Source organism: Rhamphochromis sp. 'chilingali' (genome assembly GCF_963969265.1).
Source record: "Rhamphochromis sp. 'chilingali' genome assembly, chromosome: 20".
Classification (NCBI taxonomy): domain Eukaryota; kingdom Metazoa; phylum Chordata; class Actinopteri; order Cichliformes; family Cichlidae; genus Rhamphochromis; species Rhamphochromis sp. 'chilingali'.
This window is the reverse complement of record NC_137947.1, coordinates 32813090-32821825: the sequence shown is the minus strand read 5'-3', so window position 1 is coordinate 32821825 and position 8736 is coordinate 32813090.

The window sequence follows — 8736 nt, the reverse complement described above, 5'->3', positions numbered from 1 at the left end:
TTGGTATTTCCAGTGCACCGGAGCATTTCCAAAACATGGTGGTGACGGAAGTGACAGCCGGCCTCGCGGGAGTCGTGTGCCACATGGACGACATCCCTGTCTGGGGATCCACGAGAGAGGAGCACGACATGAGACTCCACGCTGTCCTCGTCCGTGCAGAGAAGGCGGGCGTCACCCTGAACATGTCAAAATGTGAGTTTGGCAAAAGAGCAGTGAAATTATTAGGACTCATTGTGTCATCTGAAGGCATGAGTCCTGACCCTGACAAATATAGTGCGGCGCAGAATATGAAAGAGCCAAGCACCGTGAGTGAGCTTAGGAGCTTCTTAGGAATGGTGAACCAGCTGGGGAAATTCAGCCCAAACCTCTCTGAAAAAAAGACAAACCACTGAAAGACTTGCTTTCAAATAAAAACGTGGTACTGAGGGCACGAGCAACAAAACACGTTTAGCAGTTTAAAAGGAGAACTGTCATCCGCTCCAGTACTGCAGCTTTACGACCCAAACAAACCCCAAAAGATCTCCACAGATGCCTCTTCATACGGGTTGGGGGCAGTTTTGCTACAGAAAGACAATGACGTGTGGTCACCAGTCGCGTGTGCCTCACGATCATTGACAGCCACAGAGCAGCGCTACGCTCAGCTGGAAAAAGAAGCGCTGGCGCTCACCTGGGCCTGTGAAAGATTCAGTGACTTTATTCTAGGGCTACACTTTGAGCCTGAGACCGACCATAAGCCACTTGTGAGCCTACTTGGAGGGCAAGCCTTGGATTTGCTTCCACCGCGGATACAGAGATTCCGCATGCGCCTAATGAGGTATTCTTACACTATAAGGCACATTCCAGGCAAAAGCCTCACCACAGCCGACAAGCTGTCACGGGTACCGCTGGCAGGCAGCGTGATGCCCAGAGACAATGATCTTATGGAGGACACCAATATTTACGTGGATGCAGTGCTGGAGGGCCTTCCTACTAGCAGCAAATACCTTGCAGATCTCCGCGAGCAGCTACAGTCTGAAGTTCTGTGCAGAGGGCTGGCCTGACAGGAACCAGCTGCAGGGAGTGGTAAAACACTACTGGTCAGAAAGAGCAGTTTTGAGTGTACACAATGGACTACTACTGAGAGGCACAAGGTTGGTCATACCTGCAAACATGCGAAATGCAGTTTTGGACAAAATACACGAGGGTCACCAAGGGGTAGTTAAGTGCTGAGAACGTGCCCGACAAGCAGTGTGGTGGCCAGGCTTAAGTAATCAGATCCGTGAACTTGTCCTTAAGTGCAGGCTGTGCATACAGGAGAGAGTCAACGTGAGGGAACCTCTTGTGCCCACACGTTTACCTGAGAGGCCATGGCAGAACGTAGGAACTGATTTGTTCACACTAAAAGACAAAAACTATCTGTTGGTAGTAGATTATTTCTCGAGATATGTCGAGATTGCTCAACTCAGTCCAACTCGTTCAGCCAATGTGATTGTGCATTTAAAGTCAATATTTGCACGCCATGGAATACCTGAAGCATTGATTACCGATAATGGCCCACGATTTGCATGTCAAGAAATGAAAGACTTTGCAAAGGACTACTGTTTTGAGCATGTCACCAGTAGTCCCAGGTACCCGCAGAGCAACGGCGAGGTGGAGAGAGGCGTCCAGACCATCAAAAATCTCCTCAAGAAAGCCAGCGATCCATACAAGGCATTGCTGGCATGCAGAACAACAGCACTGGTGAATGGCTACAGCCCGGCTCAACTTCTCATCGTACATCATCAGTGGACCCCAAGGGACAATCAGAAGGAACTGCGGTCATCTTGTGCCGATCCCCCAAACAGAGACTCAAATCGACGCAAAACAGATCCAGTCCACCCCTATAGAGGCTGTTTCTGAGCCAAGCGCACCCCATACAGCAGGTGTGGTTAGAACCTGGTCTGTAGAGAAGTGATTAAACCGAAAAGACTTGATCTGTGAAGCTGATTGTTTGGAAAGGGAAAAGTTGTATTTCGAAACGCTAAGTTTCATTTTTGAGAATAGCATGTTTAAAAGGACAAGGTTTAACTTGTGTTAAGAGTGTAAGAGAAAGTGTTTATGAAAATACCAAAGTTTATGTTTCCTGAAATGCTGGGGTATGTCTGTATTGAAAAAAATATTATGCAGTTATGTTTTGTTTGAAGAGCAAACGAATGTACCAGCCTAACTTCAGTAAGGGGGATGTGGTGTAATCGATACTGATGTACATCATGCGCCACTAGGTGGCAGTACTTACCCACTCAACAGGAAGTGTGTGGCATGTAAAACAGCACGAGAGTAAGCTGTATTAAAGAAAGATTGTTGTTGCTCCATGTTATCGCTTGAGTGGGAGTTTTATTCAAGAGCCCAACACAACATCAGATATGATCTTATCAAAGCACAGATCTTGGTAATGATACAGAAACAGTTCTACAGTATGACGCAGTGGCCTTCTTCATCTGTAAATGCAAGACGTTTGGAATCAAAAGGATTATTCATGGCCAAACCTCAGTGGCTACACGACCAGCTCAAGTGACTGAAGTAGAAGAGCCTGTAGGTCTGGATCAGGGTGGAAGGGCAAAGTGAACCAGGTAGTAATTCTGATGAGCATTATTCTATGGCAAGAGGACAACCTTCCAGAAAGACATCTATTTCTGCAACACCAGTCAGGCCTGGTCACTCCTCAGTAAAAAGCACATTACAGCCCACCAGGAGTTTTGCAAAAAGGCACCTGAAGGACTCTCAGGACATGGTCTGAGGGAACTAAGGCCTATGCTGTGACTACAGTGGAGGATGGTGGGGACAGCATCACATGGAGCCATGACAGAGACGCAGCTATCAAACTAGCAGGCGATGTGATGTTACACACCACAACAGCAGATGCAAGGACTCCCGTAGCCTGAACAACCTTACCCTTTAGTGATCGCTTGTCCTCCTGATGTTCTTAACAACTTTGTTATGAGTGATGAATATTTTGATTAGGCAAACATGACAAAATGGACGTGTGTGTGACCTGTAACAATAATCTGTTTAAAAGCACTGAAGGCCTCCGATTCACTGAGCTGAGTTTGTATCTGAGACACATCTCATGCCCTGTGTCTGCTGCAACAACAAACAAAGGCAGGTCCTTCTCCACCTCACCTATTCTCATTTGCTTTTAAGGAGACTTCTTCTGTCCATTGTTGAACGTTTTGCTAACTAATCATCACTAGATCAGCAGCACAAACACTGTTCAGTTCAGTTTGTTGAACCATGAGCTCAGATGCTGATATTAGGTTGGACGTACCAGAGGGATGATCGGCTGTGCTGATATGATTCGGGTAGTTTGGTCAGACACAGATGGGAGTGTGTCACGTGTGACCAGGCCTGTCATAAGCAGATGCATGAGTAAAGCTAAACAATTATATTATGAGACCTGGGGCTATTCAAAAATAATAATAATAATGGATTGGATTTATATAGCGCTTTTCAAGGCACCCAAAGTGCTTCACAATGCCACTATTCAGTCACTCTCACATCCACACACTGGTGGAGGCAGCTACAGGTGTAGCCACAGCTGCCCTGGAGCAGACTGACAGAAGCCAGGCTGCCATATCGCGCCATCGGCCCCTCTGGCCAACACCAGTAGGCAAGTAGGGTAAAGTGTCTTGCCCAAGGACACAACGACCAGGACAGAGAGCCCAGGGATCGAACCGGGATTGAACCTGCGATTCCCAACCCCCTGAGCCACGGTCACCTAAAAAAAACATCTGGAGCTCAAACCTTTAGAGCACCTGTCACCTTTCTAACTCCAATCCAGCAAACAGCAAACGTCCTGAAAAGCAACTTCACACCTATAGGACCGCTTCCAGTGCACAAACTGGAATCAGTTTTCATCTCAGGACCTAGAAGAATACCAGTCACCTTTTTTTCCAAGCTCCTTAAATTCACAAAACTACTGTACTCGTGTACATCAGATGACATGTCGACAATGTCACCATCATTAAAGACATCTGTCATGCTCCCTGTGTCTGCCTGGCCAGCCCCCCGAGGCTACATGTTGATTGTGTTCATCTGGACGTAGCGTTTTGTGGGAGAAACGTTTCGTCACTCATCCAAGTGACTTCTTCAGTCAGACTGAAGAAGTCACTTGGATGAGTGACGAAGGTCACACGTGTCCACTGTACCTTTGGGCCTCTGACTACCAAATGAGAATCTTTTAAATACATCAGCGTACTTAAGTATAGTTGTCAGCCATGTACATCCACGTGTGTCAGCTGTTTCCCCATGTGTTCCCACTTCCCCTGATCACCTCCTGTGTATTTAAGTCCTCTGTTTTTTGTGTTTCATTGTCAGGTCGTCTGTTATTCTTGCCACAGTTTTCATAGTTTCTCATTGCATTCACACTTTTCTTCATAGTTTGTCTAGTTTTCATGGTTTTTGCTGCTTTCAGCCAAAATAAAGCCTCGCCTTTTGTTCACCTGCAACTCTTCTCTCAGTATCTGCTTCTGGGTCCTGCTCACAACACATCGGCGTACCCCGCCGTGACAATGCCACCTGTGCAACAAGTCTAATCGTGAAATTTCCTTATTACTAAATATTCAGCAGACAATTGTTAGTGGTATTATAACACACTGGATGTCAACAACTCAGCCACAGCACGGTCAGTGGATGCTGAGGTGCATAGTCTGCAGAGGTTGCCAACTTTCTGCAGAGTCAATCACTACAGACCTCCAAACTTAGCTTCTGAACAGTGCACAGAGAGCCTCGTGGAATGAGTTTTCATGGCCAATCATCTGCATCCAAGCCTTGAATCACCAAGAATGATGCAAAATGTTGGATGCAGAAGTGGAGACATGTTCTCTGGAGTGAGTAATGATGCTTCTTTGACTGGAAAGCCGATAGATGAGTCTGGGTTTGACAGTTGCTGAGAGAAAGGCGCATGTCTAACTGCACTGTGCCAAGTGTAAAGTTTGGTGGAGAGGTGATTATGGTCTGGTGTCATTTTTAGTGAGTTGAGCTCAGGCCATTAGTTCCTGTGAAACCTGCTATTAACGCTTCATGCGCCTCACTTTGTGGGAACAGTTTGGTGACGGCCTCTTCCTGTTCCAGTGACCACCATTGCACAAAGCAAGGTCATAAAGATCACAGGGATGACCGAGCCTGTAGTGGAAGAACTGCAGAGGCCTGCAGAGTCCCCCCCTCAACCCGACAGCACATCTTTGGGATGAATTAGGGCTGGAGACTGCAAGTCAGGTCATCCAGTGTCTGAGCTCACAAAATGTGCTTCTGGAAGAGTGGTCAAATATTTCCATAAACACACACACTAATCCTCGTGGAAAAGCTTCCTAGAAGGGTTCAAGCTGCAAAAGGTGGACCAGCATCATATGAAACCCTGTTGGTTAAGAATGGGATGTCACTCAAGCTCAAACGCGTTTGAAGGACAACAAGCGAATACGTTTGGCAACATGGTGAATGTAGAAACATATAAATACAGATAGTGATGTTTGATGAATTTTACCTAAAACTGTGCTGTGATGGAGATGATTGTGTGGCAGAACTTACGTGTGTCAAACGACTGTGTTAAACAGTGTTCCCTTTTATTATTCCAGGCAAAAGTAATATCAGTTTGAAATTAGCTTACCTAGAGATAAACCATTAGTACATAAAATCAGATAAAAGCAGATCCTACAAGCCAAGTGAAAAGCAGTCGTTTCCATCATAACAAGAAAGCGAGCAAGCGACTGTTGGGTAAATTGCATTGGCTACAATCAAAGGAGCTTGCAAAGAAAAGCGTCTGGACTTCTTTAAGTTACTTGAAGACGTTTCACCTCTCATCCGAGAAGCTTCTTCAGTTCTAAGGTCAAATGGTGGAGAGTCCCAGATTTAAACTCAGTGGGAGTATCCCCCCACAGAGGGACAAAAGGACCCCCTGATAATCCTCTAATCCCCTGAGCCAAGGTGTGAAACTGGGTGTGGGTCCCAATCAGCCAGAGTTTCGGGTGAGCTCATTGTGAAACCTGGCCCCACCTTATCAACCTTGGAGTCATGTTTGACCAGGACATGTCCTTCAACGCACATATTAAACAAATATGTCAGACCGCTTTCTTCCATTTGTGCAGCATCTCTAAAGTTAGAAATATCCTGTCTCTGAGTGACTTGCTGCTGTATAAATAAAATTGACTTGAAAGTTTGTTAAATTTGTTTTATGTATTACAATGATCCTATGAATAGTTTCCCAGTTCGTAGATCTTAGTTTCAGTGTTTTTGTATTTCTTTTCAGGTTTCAGAGTGACAGCATTAAAGCCGTCACCTTTGATTCATTTCATTATGTTGTTGTCTGCGAGTCCTGCACTTGGGCCCTATTCTGCTTGCCACACACCACACCCTGACATTAAATGTGTCATTACTTCTCAACACTAAAGTTGTTGTTGTTTTTCACTAGTTTCACTAGTTTGGCCCACTTCAGATCAAAGCAGGCTGTTTGTGTCCACAGTGTAAAATTAGTTTGACATTTCTTGCTTCTGGAGTTCTGGAGACTTTGTGTCTTTGTTGACAACACAGCTCTGTTGTCCTTATCGAGTGTTATCTGGTCTCGATTGATGTTTGCAGTCTCTCTGGTTTAGATAAGTGTCACATGCCTAGCACAGCTTGGAGCATGTGCCTGTCATCCCGTTTTGGTTATTATTCACTGCATCAGTAGTTTTTATGACTTACGGTCCTTTCTGAAGTGTTTTTGTATTTTTCACATACAGAGGCAAACACAGCTGCTTTAATGCTTTTCTCAAGGAATTTAATTGCTAGTGAAATTTGAGAGACTTTGATTTCTTGGTAGATTGTTAGTATTAATCCTCCTAGCATGTCTGACTTTTTAAATAAAAAATGTTCCCATGTCAACTGCTTGCAAAAGCTTTGCTGGAGGGTTTTCCTAGTTTACTAAAAATGTCCTTCTAATTTGTGCTTACCGGGGTTGTTATAGTAATGCTGAGACTCTAAACTCAGTACAGATACCCAGGAAAGCAATCTACACACACACACGGGGAAGATCTGACCCTGTCCTAAAACAACAGAAGTAATGGCAAAGAAGTGCAAAAGGTAACTTGTTAAATTTCAACATTTCTCTTTTCCAATTATGAGTTCGATTGGATGAAATAAGTAATGAAAATGAAGTTTAATGGTTTTATTGATTTTACAAAATATTTGGGTAATGTCATTACAGTTTGTGAAAGTAAAACCTAAACAAAGAGCACGGTATCTAACACGGCTACATAATTCAATTATGAATTCAAATTAATTATTGTGGCTGAGGTTTTCTTTTTGTTTGTTTGTTCTACTTTGTACAGCACTTTGGTCAACCTGTTGTTTTTAAATGTGCTTATAAATAAATTGAAATTGATTGATGATCGAAGAAGAGCATTTTGGAAAAGCTAAAAATGAACTTTGGATAAAGTGTTGTATTAGTTATGATAAACACACAGGTGGTTACAACAAAATCAAAAATGACTGGAGCCTCTCTCTCATCCTGCATTCAGCTGCATTCTGCTTAGTCTGCACCCCTCCACGTACTCAGCTCTTCAGGCCCGAAAGCCATCTGATTCGTCTGCTCCAGATTTACTCGCCCAGAGTGTCGTTCCCACAGTCTGGACTCTCTGCTCGGTTCAACTGGAGTTCCTCTGCTGCTGTGTGCAGCAAGCAACCGTCTGTTCTCTGTGTGTCCACAATGTACTCAATATTACATCTGCCACCTGCTCAGTCCGCCATAATTATTCATCTCTCTACGGTCTCTTAGCTGCTACTTACAACAGATGGCTGCTATCGTCAGGTAATAGCTCATGTTACCATGTGTGCTAGCAGGTTAACATTTATGGCAACTGTTTAATACTTCAGTGTTTTTGAAACAGGAGCCTTACTGACCTTTTCAACCTAAAGTTCTGTGTAGTGTTAACTAAAATTGAATGAATGTTAAATACTCAGCAGTTGGTGAGGTGTGAAGTTGTGTGTCAGCTGGAGGAGTCACAGTTGGTACTGAAAGGGTTGAAAATGAGTTTCTAATCACTGTGGTAATCTTAGTGGTTACCACGGTGAAAAGGTGTGTTTTAGCTAAAACTACAGTCCCTTAGCTAACACTGTTCAAGTAGTTTTAGTACCTGACAGTGTGGCCAGCTAAACCTGAAATAAATAAAATAAAATAAATAATGGGCTAAAAATACTAAATGAATTTCCACGTGTCATGAAAAAAGTTTCCAGGAGGAGTCAAAAATGAATGCAGACTTTATGTCTTCTTCTATATTTGTCTTCTAAAAATGATTTTCATGTAGGACTAATCTGCCAAAAGCAAAAAGTGGTAATGCTGTTCTGGATGTGTGTTGTCCTACAAACACACCTAACGTGTACTTTTAGTTCTGTTTAAGCACTAAAACAGCAAGAAGACTTGTGTTGTACTCGAAGAACACTGTTCGGCCTTTGCATGTTTTAAAAAGGACAGAAATTGGCACATATAACCTTCATAATTCTGCAATTCTTTGTCTCAAACCTTATTTCTACTATGCCTTCTGTTCTAATGTAACCTAGAGCTTGCACCAACATGCAGGTACAAAAGTACAGTAAGCCGAATTCTTCTGAATCCTTCCGAATCCTTCCTAGGGCGATCGTGGCTCAAGAGTTGGGTGTTCGTCTTGTAATCGGAAGGTTGCCGGTTTGAGCCCCGGCTCAGACAGTCTCGGTCGTTGTGTCCTTGGGCAAGACACTTCACCTACCGCC